Source organism: Megascapheus bottae, chromosome 8 (genome assembly GCF_031878675.1).
Source record: "Megascapheus bottae isolate mThoBot1 chromosome 8, mThoBot2.hap1, whole genome shotgun sequence".
In the NCBI taxonomy this organism is placed as follows: Eukaryota; Metazoa; Chordata; class Mammalia; order Rodentia; family Geomyidae; genus Megascapheus; species Megascapheus bottae.
This window is the reverse complement of record NC_143516.1, coordinates 56,185,995-56,203,234: the sequence shown is the minus strand read 5'-3', so window position 1 is coordinate 56,203,234 and position 17,240 is coordinate 56,185,995.

Below are 17,240 nucleotides of genomic sequence, written 5' to 3'. Positions count from 1 at the left end.
AGATGAAATATGCAAAGAATACTATACATTGTATAGTATTTCCACTGGCTAAGCCAAGGCCCCTCTCATCTCTCACCCAGATTATTGCAATGCTGCCTTACTTTCATGCTCACGTTTTCCTTTTCTTTGTCATCAATCTAGTCTCCAAATTGTAGCTGGGGAAAATTTTTAAATACAAATTTGATAATTTTATATGTTCTGTTCAGTGTTGTTTAACACATTCTCATGCTCATAAGATAAAACACTGCCTGGCAGGTGCTAGTGCCTCATGCTTATTACAAATCACTCTGGAGGTTGAGATCTGAGAATCATGGTTCAATGTCACCCTAGGCAGGAAAAGTCTGTGAGACTTGTATCTCCAGTTAACCACTGAAAAGGCAGAAGTGGCTCCAGTGGTAGAGCATTTAGTTCATGGAGAGCACTCAAGGTCTGAGTTCAAGCCCAAGGACAGCACCAAAAAGAAAAAAATATATATTAATATTACTTATGTAGGAAATACCTATTGAGATTGCGATACATTGAACTCCACGGAGACAGTACCAGGACAAGCGAGATTTGGACAGGCCTCTCTGTGACTTGCAGAGGAAAAACTGAACATGAGCGAAGGTGAGTCTAGGAAGCTGAGAAGCAAAATGCAGGGTCGTTGCCTCATAGTCTTTTCTGAGTAGATGAGAATATTGTCTACCTTTCAGGATCCTACTGTAATCAGTCCTCTCTGATTTTACTCTGTATCATCCTAACTCAAAGCCTTCCACTAACTGCCTATTATACTGTTGGGCATTTCGACTGGGTAAATTCAGTGTCTCTTACTAGTCACTTGTGTGGGTCCTTGAATTACTACCTTTTCATGTACACTGACTCATCTCCTTACAATAGCATAAATGCCAGAGAGCAGAGTTCATGTCTTACTCTTCATTTCCTGCATGCCCTCTAGCATGTGGTCTTACACAGATATGTCATTCAGGGTTTAATTGGTATCTATTCTTTGGCTTATCTATTGATCATTTTCCCCTTAACTGTGATCCTTGTCAGCAGAAAGTCAGGAAATATCTAGTATTAAACTCCCAAATATTTAACTGTGAAGCATGAATCATGATATATTCATCTCCTACCTGAAAGAGCTACTAGTCTACTAATTATAGAGTAGAGCTGAAAAATAATTTTTTGCAGCTTTTCTTTTTTGCTTAGGATTATTTCCATACAAGTTCTGTCATCTGGGAAAGTAGAAAAAACACTCAGCTTGGTTCCCAAAAGCTATGTTTTGCTGGTGTTTGACATGTCATCATACACATGTCTACAATATTTCTGATAACACAGCTTTCAGACTTTGTTTCTATGGTAATTGTAAGCTTATATAACACCAGCCTCTCATAGTCTTCATGACCATTTCTCAGGTTGGTGAAAATTACATACTGTTCAACTTCAAAATGATTCAAAATCATTGGGAAGTCACTAAGACAATAATTACAAAATAAAATAATCTAACAAGATAAAGATGTTCTATAAAATTAGGAGTAAAAAAACTGTGAATCTCCTCTGTGCTGAGTTTACAAATATGAACATGTACAAGGCAATAACAGGTAATACTCAACAATCACAATTTTTCCTACCAAGACCATATTTTCTGCAAGTATCTATATTTCTCCAAATGTCATGTCATAGCCTTTCCAGGTGCCTAAAACAAAATGTTATAGACTAAGAAGATTACGATCAACAGAATTTTATTTCTCACAGCTCTGTAGACTGGGAAGTTCAAGTTCAAAGTAACAGATTTGGTGTTTGATGAAGGCCAATTTTGTAGGACATTAACATCTGTCTCCTAAATGCTAACTTGCAGCGGAGCAAAAGAATCTCTACTGCACTTTTTTTGTTCCATATATTTTTTATTGTAATTAATAGAAGGGTTACATGATATTTGCCAGATAGATGGTGCATTAATTCCCATACATTGATACATTTCACATGTCTTGGTCCCCATTTCCCTTCCCCCCCACACCCCCCACCCCTCATCTTGTTTTCCCCCATTCCCTATCCAATTTCAGATAACCAAAAACAACTATATCCGATATATCAGGTAACAAAGTGAGATAGTGTAACAATATGAGATAACCAAGGGACAGCAAAAGTGATGAGAGATAACATAGTACCTTAAGAACAACAATTATTCATTATACGGCTTATGTTTACATCATATTTTAAATGACAAGTTTAACAAACAAGTGTTCAAGGAGGGAATCTCTAATTACAATCTCTGGGACTTAGTCTTTAAAACTTAATCAAAATTAGGCTAAGGGTTTGTATGTCATAGAAACATATCAGTTTATGAAATAAAACATTATGTCTATAGAGTCATAGGTTTTTATGTCTATATAGTTATGTTTGTACTTCCATTACCATGTCCATAGCTTTGGGTATGCAGTTACTGAGTCCTCGCTCTTGTACTCTTTGGATTTAATAGCCGCATATTAAGGATACCATGCGCCTTTTGCTCCTCAGGTCTTGACTTGTGTCACTCAACATGATTCGCTCTAGATTCATCCACTTCCCTGTGAATGCCATTATTTTATCTTGTCTGTTGGCTATGTAGAATTCCATTGTGTATATATACCACATTTTCTGTATCCATTCATCTGCAGTAGGGCATCTGGATTGTTCCCATTTCCTGGCTATTGTGAATAGTGCAGAGATGAACATAGCTGAGCAGGTCTCTTTATAATATCCTGGGTCATGATGTTCAGGATAGATGCCCAGAAGTGGTATGGCGGGATTGCAGGGAAGGTCTATTTTCAGTTCTTTAAGGAACCTCCACACTGCTTTCCAGAATGGCTGAACTAGTCTACATTCCCAACAGCAGTGTAGTAGGGTTCCTTTTTCACCACAACCCCGCCAGCAACTGTCATTATCTGAGTTCAAAATCTTGGCCATTTTTGTTGGGGTAAGGTGGTATCTTAGGGTTGTTTTTATTTGCATTTCCTTTATGACCATAGATGATGAACATTTTCTCATATGTTTTTCTTCGATTTTAATCTCTTCTTCTGATAGGTCTCTCTTTAGTTCCCTTGCCCATTTAGTGAATGGTTTATTGGGTTTGGGGGGGATTAGTTTCTTGAGTTCCCTGTAGATACTGGATATTAAGCATTTGTCAGATGTATTGTTGGTGAATATCTTTTCCCAGTTGGTTGGCTGTCTCTCTACTTTTGCAATTATGTTTTTATCTGTACAGAAACTTTTTATTTATCGAGTCTCTCTCCAATCTGTTGTGACCCTGGGATTCTGTTCAGGAATCTGTTGCCTGTGCCTATGAGTTCCAATGTCTCTCCTACTTTATCATGTAGCAGTTTCAGGGTTTCTGGTCTGACATTGATCCACTTTGAGTTAATGCTTGTGCATGGTGACAGGCTAGGGTCAATTTTTAGTTTTCTGCATGTGGCTGCCCAGTTTTGCCAGCACCAATAATGAATAGACTGTGTTTGTTCCATTGTATATCTTTGGCTCCTTTGTCAAATACAAGTTGCCTATAAGTATGTGGTTCTATTTCTATTCTGTTCCACTGGTCTTCTAGCCTGTTTTTGTGCCAGTACCAAGCAGTTTTTGTTATTATGGCTCTATAGTAGAGTTTGAAGTCTGGTATTGTAATACCACCAGCATTGCTCTTTTTGCCTAGAATTGTTTTGGCTATACTCTAGGTCTTTTCTTGTTCCATATGAATCTTTGGATTATATCTTCAATTTCCGTAAAGAATGTCTTTGGGATTTTGATGGGGATTGTATTGAATTTGTATATCAATTTTGGCAGTATAGCCATTTTCACTATGTTGGTTCTCCCTAGCCATGAGCATGGGATGTCTTTCCATTTCCTAGTGTCCTCTTTAATTTCCTTCATTAGGCTTTTATAGTTTTCATTGAATAATTCCTTTACATCTTTGGTTAAGTATATTCCTAAGTATTTTATTCTTTGGGGGGCTATTGTGAATGGAATCATTTTCTTGATTTGGCCTTCTGTTTGTGTATTGTTGGTGTACAAGAAGGCTACAGACTTCTGTAGATTGATTTTGTATCCTGCCACTTTGCTAAAGTGGTTTATTAATTCTAGAAGTTTGGGAGTGGAGTTTGTTGGGTCACTCAAGTAGAGGATCATGTCGTCTGCGAATAAGGATAGTTTAATTTCTTCTTTCCCTATGTGGATACCTTTGATGTCCTTTTTTGCCTTATTGCTCTGGCTAAGGGTTCCAGTACTATATTGAAGAGAAGTGGAGAGAGTGGGCATCCCTGCCTAGTTCCTGATTTTAAGGTGAATGGTTCCAGTCTTTCACCATTTAGTATAATACTGGCTGTAGGTTTTTCATATATGGCGTTCACTATTTTGAGGAATGTACCTCTTATTCCTATTTTTTCTAGTGCTTTCAACATGAATGGATGTTGGATTTTGTCAAATGCCTTCTCTGCGTCCAGAGAAATTATCATATGATTCTTATCCTTAACTCTATTGATATGATGTATTACATTGATTGATTTGCGAATGTTAAACCAGCCTTGCATTTGTGGGATGAAGCCCACTTGATCATAGTGTATGATTTTTTAAATTTGTTTCTGGATTCTGTTGGCTAATATTTTATTGAGGAGTTTTGCATCTGTGTTCATTAGAGAGATAGGTCTGTAGTTTTCTTTTTTTGTTGGGTCTTTCCCTGGTTTGGGGATGAGAGTAATATTAGCTTCATAAAATGAGTTTGGTATTGCTCCTTCTGTTTCTATTTCTTGGAAGAGTTTCAAGAGTATAGGTGTTATTTCATCTTTAAACGTCTTGTAGAATTCTGCAGTGAATCCATCTGGACCTCGTTTTTTTTTTTTTGGTTGGCATTTCCCTGATTGCTTCCACAATTTCGTTGTAAGAAATTGGTCTGTTCAATTTGTTTACCTCGTCGTTGTTCAGTGTGTGTAGCCGATATTTATTTAAGAAATCATCCATTTCTACTAGATTTTCTTGTTTCTATGAATATAGGCCCTGGTAGTGCCTATTCCTTATGGACTGGATTTCTTGGGAATCCGTTGTGATTGTTCCCATGGGTTCTCTAATCTTGTTTATTTGAGTCTCCCCTTTCCTTTTTTTGATTAATCTTGCCAAGGGTCTGTCTATTTTGTGACTCAAAGAACCAACTTTTTGATTTATCAATTTTGTGTATAGTAGATCTTATTTCAATCTCTGAAATTTCTGGTTTGATTTTTGTTATTTCTGTCCTTCTAGCTGTTTTAGAATTAACTTTTTCTTGCTCCTCTAGAAGTTTCAATTTTTTTAAGGTTACTTACGTGCTCTTCTTCTGTCTTTTTAATATGCACTCCTAGGGCGATAAATTTGCCTCTTAGAACTGCCTTTGCTGTGTCCCATAAGTTCCTTTGTGATGTTTCTTGTCATTACATTCAAGGAAGTTTTTAATTTCATTTCTGATCTGATCTGTTACCCAGGAGTTATTCAGAAGTGTGTTGTTCAATTTCCATGTGATTGAATGTTTTTTGACTTTGACTTCATTGTCCAGAATTAGTCTGACTCCACTGTGGTCTGATAGGATGCATGGGATTATATCAGACCCCTTGTATCTGCTTAAGTTTTCTGTATGAACTATTATATGATCTATTTTGGAGTGTGTTCCATGTGCTGCTGAGAAAAATGTAAAAAGTTTTGCCGATGGGTGGAAAAGTCTGTGTTTATCTGTTAAGCCCAGCTGGGCTATGGTGTCATTTAAGTCAATGGTCTCTTTGCTTAACTTTTGTTGAGTTGACCTGTCATTTGTTGAGAGTGGTGTATTGAGGTCTTCCACAATGATTGTGTTTGAGTCTATCTTGTTCTGTAATTCTAAAAGAGTTTGTTTGACAAATTTGGGTGCTCCCATGTTGGGGGAGTAGATGTTTATAACTGTAATATTATGGGCATGGATTGTACCCTTTACTAATGTATAATGGCTGTCTCTATCTTTGTGCACTGATTTTGTCAGAGATTAAGATTGCTACTCCTGCTTTTTTGCATGGTGCATTGGAGTGGAAAATTCGTTTCCATCCTTTCACTTGGAATTTGTTTCTGTCTTTGGCAGTGAGGTGGGTCTCTTGGAGGCAACATATGGATGGGTGGTGTTTCTTAATCCAATCTGCTGCTCTGTGTCTTTTAATTGGATTGTTCAGCCCGTTCTCATTTAGGGAGATTATGGAGAAGTGGTCAGTGTCCATTGTCGTTATTTATTTTTACTTCTAGGTTTCTTTCTCTCTTTTTTCCCTTTTTGTGTTTAGTGATTTATAGATGTTTACTTCTTGATGGGGGTTCTTGATGCTCTACAATTTGTTCTCGGTTAATTAGTATTCTTTTAACGCTGGTTTAATGTGCACATATTCATAAAGCTTCTCTTTGGAGTGAAATATTCTTGTTTCTCCCTTAAATGTAAATGCTAGTTTTGCTGGATATATCAGTCTGGGTTGGCAGTTGTTGGTCTTCAGGACATCAATGATGTTTTTCCAAGCTTTTCTTGCATTTAGGGTTTGCATGGAGAGATCTACTGTAATTCGAATTTTCTTCCCATTGTAGTATAGCTCCTTCTTTGTTTTTGCAGCATTTAAGATCAATTCCTTGGTATTCGGGTCTAGTGTCTTTACTATGATATGTCTAGATGAGTTCCTTCTAGGATCTTACCTGTTTGGGGTCCTGAAACCTTCAATAATATGAGTATTTTCCCTTTTGAAGTTGGGGAAGTTCTCTGCTGTGATTTTGGTGAATAAAGGTTGCATACCTCTGTCCTGAAATTCGGCCCTCTCCTCAATCCCTATTATACGAAGATTAGACTTCTTTGCTTCATCTGCCAGTTCCTGGAGCTCTCTCTGGTAGATTCTGACTGATTTTTCCAAGGTGTTTTATCTTCCATTTCTGATGTTCTATTCTCCATCTCCATCAATCTGCTGCTTAATGCCTCCATTTTTGCTTGAAGTGTGGACACTGAGCTGATCATGTTTGCTCTGAGGGTATTAATCTTTTCTTCCATTTCTCTTTTGAATTCGAGGAGCTCTTTGGTGATTTCCTGCTTATGTTCCTGGAATTTTTTTTGGAGTTCTGTTTTAATCTCTTTAGTCATGTTCACAATCATCTCCTTGAATAGGGTCATGTTTCGTGTCTCTTCAGCATTTCTTGGGATGGTGACATCTCTCTCGTCCCTTTGGTTTTGTTACCTTTTGGGCTTTGCGTGGGACTTTGATTATTTATGTATGTCATAATTCATCTTTGCACTCTCCTCGGCATTGAGAACTGTTGTTGTAGTTTGCTCTGTGGTCAGTAGGTAGCTATCTTTACTTGGATTGGGATTGGTGGTTCTGGGAATATGTGAATACCTGTGGTTCTCGGACATATTGATTCCTCTGCTGACTAGGTCAGAGTTTGCAGTTTTTGCAGGTGTTCGGCCTGTTCCCAGAGGCTGTGTGTTGCAGCACGACTAGCTCTCAGCCCAACCAGTGGCCTCACAGTTGGCCGTGGGATGGATCTGCGAGCTTCAGTCTCAGCGTGCTGGGCAGACGGTTGGTTTTCCTTTGCTGCTTCTAGGGGCAGCCCCCAGCCAAGGGTCTGGGGTTTGGGAGTTTTCAGGTGCTCTCAGCAGGGCCAGCAGGTGTCAGCTCTGTTCCCAGGGGCAGGGCCCAGCTGAGGACATGGGCTCCAAGGGCGGAGCCGCGCCTTTCTGGTTCTCAGAACGCGAGCGTGGCTGCTGGTGGGCCCTTCACTTCCCTGCTGCTTTGTCAGAGAGTCTGTGACTGGTGGGGGCCCCTCGGTGCTGTCTTGCTCAGGATTCCCAGCTGGAGGATGCCCAGCTCAAGATTTGAGGGGGACAGATGCTGGCTCCTATTTTCCCGCACACCCCACCTGCTGTTGTAAGGCAGGGTCTCAGCGCCCCCCACTCTCCAGACCCAGTGGCCTGGGAGAGGAATCTGGTGGATGGGTGGGAGCTGGGACACCTCCGCCTCTCTTGGTGGGGTGCTGGGTCTTAGCACCACCCGCCTGTCAGTTGCCAGTCAATGGCCTGGGGGAGGGGGCTGTTGAGGGAAGGGACAGGATTCTAAATTCCTTGCCCCCTACTTCTGCTGGTCTTTCTCAGGTGGGGTGGAGGTGTTTGAGTTAAGTTCTATTGCTTGGCACCAGCTCTGTTTTCCCGATGGGTTTGGGGACCTGCTGTGCTACTCATGCCTCTGCGTTTGTCTGTGGGTGCTGCACGGTGTTGGAGAATCCTTCACTCCCCTCGGATCTCCGCTGCCACCTGTGTTCCGAGTCTGTTTCCGCTGCTTGCTGTTCTGGTGCCGTGTCCGGGTTCTGCTGCTCCTGTGGCTCGCTGGCCCGGTCCAATGCTGGTTTCTGCTGGTCGGGGCTGCCCAGCCCGGCGCCCTCCGCAGTGACTTTTTACGGCTTGGAGCCGGCGGTGAGAAAGTTTGATGTAAGCTTTATCTGGATTTCTTTTCCGTTTTGAGTTCTTCTCCGTTGCTTCTTGAGTTTGTTGTTGTGGATTTCTTAAGGTAATTGACTCGTGGGACTCACTGGTTCTCTCTTTTTGTAAGAGAGAGCTAGACAGCGTCCCTATTGTCTCGGCGCCATCGTCTGCTTCTTCTCTACTGCACTTTTGTATTCAGTTACCAGGGTTTGAACTCAAGACCTTGCATTTGTTTGGCTTGATTACTTGCTTGGCTTGCTTGGTGACCCAATTGCTTCTCAAAAGCTTTGCCTCCCAAACACATTTCCCTGGGGGCTAGGATTTCAACATATACATGTTGAGAAGACATAGATTCTCAGATAATAGCTATAAGGTTCAGTAAAGTCTACCATAAGTTGAAGAGTAAGTCAGTATTAATATAAACCACTGGTTTTTGACACAGACTTTGGAGGTACCAGACTCCATAAATATATTCTACCCAATGTCCTCCTTCCATGTTGATGATGGCTGCAAAGTTGGGCTCTGACATCAAGTGTGTTCCTAAAGCTGCTCCAGTGATTCTAAGGTACATCTAGGATTTGGAATTACTGATCTGAGCCAGTGGGTCCAAAACTAGCCAACCAAGCATCACCTGAAATATGGAATACTTGTTAAAAACCCAGAACACTGGTTCTATTCATAGTGATTGTGATTCAGAAAGCCAGAAGTGGGGCCTGATACATTTACAGAAGATTCCAATGAAGCCCGAATGGAACAAAAGCTCTCAGCTTTTCAGGAATCTCAATTTCTATGCAATATCTGTATGGGGTCAATACGTAAAAGAAGGTGATGTGCAGAATTCTGACAAGGTAACCAGAGGTGAATTCACATCTGTCCTGGCTAGATCCTTAAGATATGAAGTCAAAAAATTGCCTTATTTTTCAAGTCTTTAAAGATGAGACTTCTCTTGTTTGTTCCTGTAAACATCCTACCTACTGTCTTTCTAGTCTAGAATCTGTTATGATGAAAACATGACTACTCTTCCTCATGGACAATATGGTGTTATGCAGCAAATATTTCAAAATAGCCTATTTAGGCAAATCTCTATTTTACCTATGGTTCCCTTTACATAGCAAAAATACTACTTTCTTGTAGTATGTCTTTATTTTTCAAAATATTTGCCTATGAATTCCTCATGGAGAAACAATATGCCAAATTTGAGACCATTCTTTTTTAACTCTCAGAGAAAAATGACTATGGAATGCTGCTAGACGAAAAGACCTTTAAACAAAGATACTTGTTTGATGTAAAAAAAAAAGTACATAGTAACTTGCTATATTAAAAGACAAATGGAAGTTTGACTTGTAGATTATGAAAATTGCCTCCAACCTTCTCCTGGGTTTGATTGGTCTCTACCAAATGAATGTACTTTCTGTGCTCCAAACTGCAAATTTATTTGCTGGTGCAAATTTTTAAATGGTTTGTATTTATCCTATAATCCATTCTCCACTGCCATCTTTCCTAGTATGATATAAAGATATTATTACAGAAGATGTCAACTGATGATACTAACAGCTATTCAAAATCTTCTTGATGTGCCTTTATAGGGACCATTGCAGCTCAGAAAGTGCTGTGACACTATTCAAGCTAACAGGAGCAAAAGCTTCTCTAACATGCAAGAAATTTTTCTGATTAAGAAGAACCATTCAAAACCTCTTGAACTGAATGACTCCTTTGGTGAAAGTCTGGACAAATGGGGAAATGGAATTTGCATGTTTTAAGTCATGCAGGAGCAATTGTGCTGTTAAATAAACCTAAATTTGATTAAAATAATTCAGTAAAAACATAAAATTAACTAGTACAATCAATTTACAAGTTAGAAGTAAAATAAAGTGAGAAAGTATGCCATGATCCAATTACTCTTGGGAAGCTGTTAATGAGATGGTAATTATTCAGAAACAAATTTCTTCATTTTTATTAGATATTATTCACATTTTAATAGGCTTATATCTTATAGCCCTACAAGACCAGGTCAGGTCATTGAAACCTTCTATGATACATTTTATAATTATGAAATTTTCCCTGAAAAGGTTAGCAAGGCTAGATAGATAGATAGATAGATAGATAGATAGATAGATAGATAGATAGAGCTAGTTCTTTTCATAGATACTTACTGTATTATTAGCTTTAAAATTGAGTTGGATATGTGCCAATATCCACCTCAGAAAATTTCAAAGCTATTTTCAAGACTAATTTCAAATCTAAACAGCAGTTAGCTGTTAAAAATTAGAAGTCTGTGAGGGGCGGAGGTGGAGGAAGGGAGCTGGAGACCAAGACATGAGAAAGCATATCAATGTTTGTGAAGTAATGCACCTTCTATCTGGTGAATATAATGTAACCCTTCTATTAATTACAAAAAATATGGAAAAAAATTAGAACTCTGAGCTGGGCCTGTAATCCTATTACTCAGGAGGCTGAGATCTGAGGATCAAGGTTCAAAACCACCCTGGGCACAAAAGGACCTGAGACTCTTATCTCTAATTAACCTCTAGAAAACAGGAAATGAGGCTTGGCTCAAGGGTAGGGTGGTAGCCTTGAGCTGAAGAGTTCAGGGAAAGTGCCCAGGCCCAGGGGTAGGGCCATAGCCTTGAGCTGAAGAGCTCAGGGACAGCGCTCAGGCCAAGTTCAAGCCACTTGACCCACAAAAAAAATAGAGCTTTGTTATTAGAATCATTAATTTTTTACTGCTAAATGACACAAAATATTTTCTTGTGTAAGTGAATTTCTTGTGTAAGCGAATTACTTATCTAAAGAAATATGTCACTACTAGGATCTCCAAACCTGAAAAAATAGAACTATTTTCCAACTCACCTATCTATTAAGGAATAAGATTCTGAACTTCAACTCTTATGTATACTCAAGGAGCTTGTAATTGTAAAGTCATGCCCTCTGCTCTTAGTAACTATCTGAATTCCATTGAGAAAAGCATTGTTCAAGACTTGTCTAAACTTTGGAGAGGCAATCAAGGAATCATAAACTTCCATTTGTGATAAATTGTTGAACCTAACATTTGTGTGGCTCAACCACATTATCTAGTCCTAGTAGAATTGCTCCTATTGAATTTACTGGGCTTACAATTAGGTTAACCAGATACACTGAAAGACTGTTGAGAAACAATTCTAGGATATAGATTGTTGTCTTATCATGAGGATATAAATCATAGTTCATTAAATTCCTGAGAATGGTCTTTATGAAAACAAAGTGCATATTAAGAACTTCAGGAGTCAATAAATTTCAATAATGTGCCCTTTTGTGTTTTGTCATATGCCAGTCAAATTTTATTTTTTTCTGTGTTTCTCTGTGCAGTTAGCTACTAGAAGACTCAAAGATAAACCTGTTATCCAAGAGTAGTGAATGTGACATGCTTTAAACTTCATTTTGTGTCCTAAACCTCGGTTTCATCTCATTTCTTAACTCTCACTGTTTTCTGATTCATTCATGCTACTTGCCATCTGATTTCTAGTTTTACATATTTATAAAACTTTTTAGAATATAAAGCAGTACAAAACTTCTAGTGCTCAGATTTTACAATTTGTAAAGGTTTCACTGTGGTAAAACAGTATGTCTGCATGCATCCATAAAACCATACTTTGAAGATTTCAGGGTGGACCAATGACCCATTCAAACTTATTGACTTAGTATCCAGGCAAAGGTTTACTTAAATTCTAGCACACACACACACACACACACACACACACACACACACACACACACACACACAATCAAAGCAATACTTAAGACCAGCACACAATCAACCAAGAAGGTAAGGTAAATACTAAAAGGAATTTACAGTTCAAGCAAAAGACACAATGTACAGGCATAACAAAACATTGTCACAAGAATCAAGTCAGGGAAATAGATACAAACAGCACATTGAATTTGTACATTTCCCAGGCTAATAGTTTATGATTTATTTCAATAACAAAGGCTATAATAGATATTTAACAACTGCTTTAAACTCCTTACTTGGATCCATAAATTACCTGAAAGTTAAGCATCTAAACCTCTGTTTTATATCTATATATTTGTTCTGAACCATTCTCTCCTGCAATTACTTTTCGGCAATCCTAAAATCCAGGAAAGGTAGGCTTGATAATTTAACATCCTATGATAGGAGACAAAACTACTCACCATGGCAGGGCACAGTGGCTCACACCTGTAATCCTAGCTTCTCAGTAGGCTGAGATCTGAGGATCAAGGTTCAAAGCTAGCCCAGGCACAAAAGGACCTGAGACTCCTATCCCCAGTCAACCTCTAGAAAATGGGAAGTGGGGCTTGGCTCAAGGGTAGGGTGGTAGCCTTGAGCTGAAGAGCTCAGGGACAGTGCCCAGGCTGAATTTAAGTCCCATGACCCACAAAAAAAAAAAGAAAAAGAAAACTACCGACCTTAAGCAGCAATGATTTACTGTCCCAAAGCCCTACCTAACCAGTCCTGAGACTGACCACCAAAACACCCTTCTGAGTAGGATAATTTAATACTTATGCATACCTCATCCCTTGTCCACAGTTCTTCCTCAATCTTAATCTAAAGCAAATTTCTGTATTGGAAATACAGATTGAAATGTATACTGTAACTATTCATGCAGTGTGCCCATGAAATGTTAATTAAACATTGTTTCCATCAACTAATTTCTACATGTTTTCATTTAAATATACCTGACATGTCCAATGCTGGTGTTTGGACTTAAGGCTTAAAATTTCTATGACTAGACCAGAGCTACTTAAAGATTGAACAGCTGAAGAATAAAGGCAGAGATCTTGGATTCCTTTAATCTGTACCTTCAGAAGGCATAGCTGAAAAAAATATAAGAGAGAACAGAAGCCCTCCCTAATATTTGCTCCTGGTGAAAGTCTATTTAACAGGCCAACATAAATGTGAAGAAAGGAAGAACTTGGTCCTTCCGTCATATAGTCTTTTTTTCATATATTTTCTATTGTAATTAATAGAAGGGTTACATTATATTCACCAGATAGCAGGTACATTACTTCACAACCTTCCACATATATTCTTATCTCTTGCTCTCTTGAGCCATTTGACTGCCAATCAAGCTCTGGTCAACCATAATTGCTATGACTAACCCCTAAGAGTTTGAGAAGAACCATTTATAAGAGCAATCAATACCTCCACCTTCTAATGTGTTTGCAGTCTACCACACATTCTTTCATTTATTCTTCTCAAATTAATTGTGGCTTTAATGGTCGGCAACATCTGTCTCCAGAGAGAGGTCTGAAATAGGTAGGAATTTTAATGTTACTCCATGACCAGTTTTTAATCTGAACCAAAAACTTTTTCCTTCATTTTCTTTTCCATCTAAGATTATGCTAATTGAGACTTTGACATCTGAATAGTAGAATGGTCATTTCTACAAATCTAACTAGTAAAGAAAAAATTAATAGTGTAAAATATAACTCCAACTTGAATGGTATAAACTCTTCCATTAGAATTTATAGATTAGCTAGGCACCAGTGATTCATGCCTTTAATCCTGGCTACTTTGGTGACTAAGATCTGAGAATCACAATTTGAAACCAGCCCACATAGGACAGCCCATAGGATGCTTATTTCCAATTAACCAGAAGCGTATCTGTGGTTCACGTGGGAGAGTACCAGCTTCAAGCAAAAACAAAATGTCTGTTCACTAACACCCAAATGCTTCTTTTGCTGGGATTGGATTCCTTTAGCAGCAGAGCCTGGAATTTCTGCTCCTGCAACCTCCCTGCAGGTAGGAACCATGAAACAGAGTTTGCAGAATCATTTCAGGAAAGGAAGAAAGGTCATCAGAGGTAACATTAGGGCAAAGTTTCCAGTCTCAGTGTATACCTGCGGCATCTCTGCAGGGAATAGGAAGCCCAAGTTGTTATTCCAAATGTGTGAGAAGAATCTGATGTGAAGGAATTGATGGTAGTCCCTGTGATATTCAGTCTGATGGGAAAGTGGTGGTTGTGGGGGGCTGGAAGAGGAGGAAAGCAGAGGAATACTGCCAAGTGTTACTTAGGCATTGACACATTCTGGGTTTGAAAAGCTGATAAGCACTGTATGATGACACCCAACCCACCAGACATAAGGTCTTATTCAATGTTGTCATATTGAAAACTGGATTTTCATTTCCCCATTGAACCTCTCTTGAGGCTCCCTCAGCCTTCACCTCCCCATTCCTCACATGCTACACTGAGAGCAGATTCTGCCCAGGAACATAGGCTCCTAAGACATGGACTCATTCCCTGTGAAATCAGAACATAGATATATAGCAGTCTTTTCTTCTCCACAGTCCTCTCTCCTGCTTTTCATTTTCTCACCAATAGCAAGGTTTCAAGACATTTTCCCCAGACCCTGGTGACTACTGTCATTGTAACTTGTTCATAAATACCTTAGGCCCAAGAATCTTGCACCTCCAGATAGGTTACCCCCTATTTCCCCAACACCTGTCCTAATAAAATAGCCACCCATGACAATTTCCTGAACTGAAAGATCTAGTAATTTTAAAGACTATGTCATTGAGATGTGCGTATGAACAGAAACATTTTGCTTAAGTCTTGACATTCTCAGCTTTTGAGTTAGCCATAATTCCAGGGCATATCTTTCCTGACAGCAGTGATAATATTTCTCATGCCCTCCATGTATCTCTCTCCTTTGAGGTAGGCTCAGCTGGTTTGCATCATTCTAAACTGCTTCTTAAATTGGACCCTTTCTTTTTGTATATGTTTTTAAGTCCAGAGCACCTGCTCAAAGCTAAATCACTACCACATACATGATTATATAAATATAGATTTATGGGCATTAGTACATTTTACCTGCTGTTATACCCAGAAGAATATTTTTTGGAGGATTCTCAGGACAAGCCCTATTTAGGACAAGAACTTTCACTGTGGAAGCAGAAGGCAGACCCCATAAAAACTCTCATATGTATCTCCAAATTATTGTCCATCCTTTCATTTTTAAAAAGTCATACTCTGTGGAGATCTTTGGAATCATTTTTTGTTTCCTAAACTTAGCACCTAAGCAGGTTCCAAACTGATCTTGCAATGTGGCATTTTTAGTGGAACAAAATTTTGTATACAGCATTTTATATATACAAAAGGAATCTTTGATGCATGCCTTACATATTTTGCTAAAAATAGGACAAAGATCAGTTAGACAGCTGTCTCTAAAAGTCATGCTACTGGGCTCCCACATCAGCCACAGATTTCTTACACACAAAAAAAGAAAAGAAATACCTCACAGTCAAGAACTTTGGGAGAACACTGGAGTAAACTTAGTCTAACAGAGTTCTATATGGAATAAATTAATGGTAGTTGTTAGTTTGGAGAAACCTATAGGAAAACAATTTCAGGTCGACCATTTTTTTTTTATTTCCCAAGATCAAGATTCTACAGATTGCGACTTGTGAAATGCTGCTTCGTTCTGCATGCTTTGGGTACAGGTGCCTTACTCTGAATAAGACTCTCTAACTTACTATTGTTTCAAATTTCACCTTAAAATGGGACTTAGAATTATCTTTCAAGTATTTGCAGAGGTTGGGAACCTGAAGGAATTCAGAGTCAAATAGCTGATCTCTAATTACTCAAACTTCTAATTTACTCAGGAGGCTGCGATCTGAGGATCACAATTGAAGCCAGCCTGAGCCAAGACAGAAAGTTCTGTAAGACTCTGATCTCCAACTGATGAGCAATAAGCCCCAAATGCAGCTGTAGTTCACGTGGTAGAGCAGCAGCTTTGAGTGAACAAGCTACAGAACAGCAGCTGGGCCCAGAGTTCATAAAGTCCCAGTACCAGCACTGCATGCACACATGCACACACACACACACACACCACAGAATCAAATAATCTGTCTTTTGATTGTCTATAAGGAAGAAATATATACAAATAGAGTAATTAAAGTGTGATTTGTGGTGGTAATAAAAAAATCAACTTGTGAACTGTTGGGTACTTCTGTCTCATAGTGCCCTGACTTCCTAATATATTTGTCCTCATATCAGTTTCAAAACACTAGTAGGTGTTTAATTTCCATTTTCATATGGGAAAACTGAGACTCAAGGTGTTAAAACACTTTGGCCATTCAAGAAATTTAGCAAGGGCATCTGGAATTTGGCATGTTCAACATATTCCCTGGATAATTCTTCTCACACAAAAAAATTTATGAATGTTCTTTAGTCTAGGTTGTTTCATGTATGATCCAGCAACCTGCAAGTATCAGCATCACCTGGAAACCTGTTAGACCTGCAGCTACTCAGGCACCATAAAACACATACAGAAGGCAAAATCCACATGTTAGGAAGATTTTCAGGTCATTCTGGTGCTGCTTAAATTATAGAAGGGTTAAAAATGCAACAGCAGCTGTGCAGTGGTGGTTCATGTCAGTAAATCCTAGATGCTCACGAGGCTGAGATCTGAGAATAGAAGTTTGATGCTAGCCTAGGCAGGAAAGTCCATGAGATTTTCATTTTCAATTAAGCACCAAAAAGCTGCAAGGGGAGCTGTAGCTCAAGTGATAGAGCACTAACCCAAGCCAAAGAAGCTCAGGGACAGTGCTCAGGCCCCATGTTCAAGTCCCAGGACCTGCATACACACACACACACACACACACACACACACGCCCCACCACTACTACCACCACCACCACAATACCTTAGATCTTAGTAAAATTCTGAGTCTATATCAGTAAGTCTGCAGTTTAAAGTAGGCTTAAGAATTTAGCATTTTTTACCCAGGTGCAGTGGTTCGTACCTGTAATATTATCTACACAGAAGACAGAAAGAAA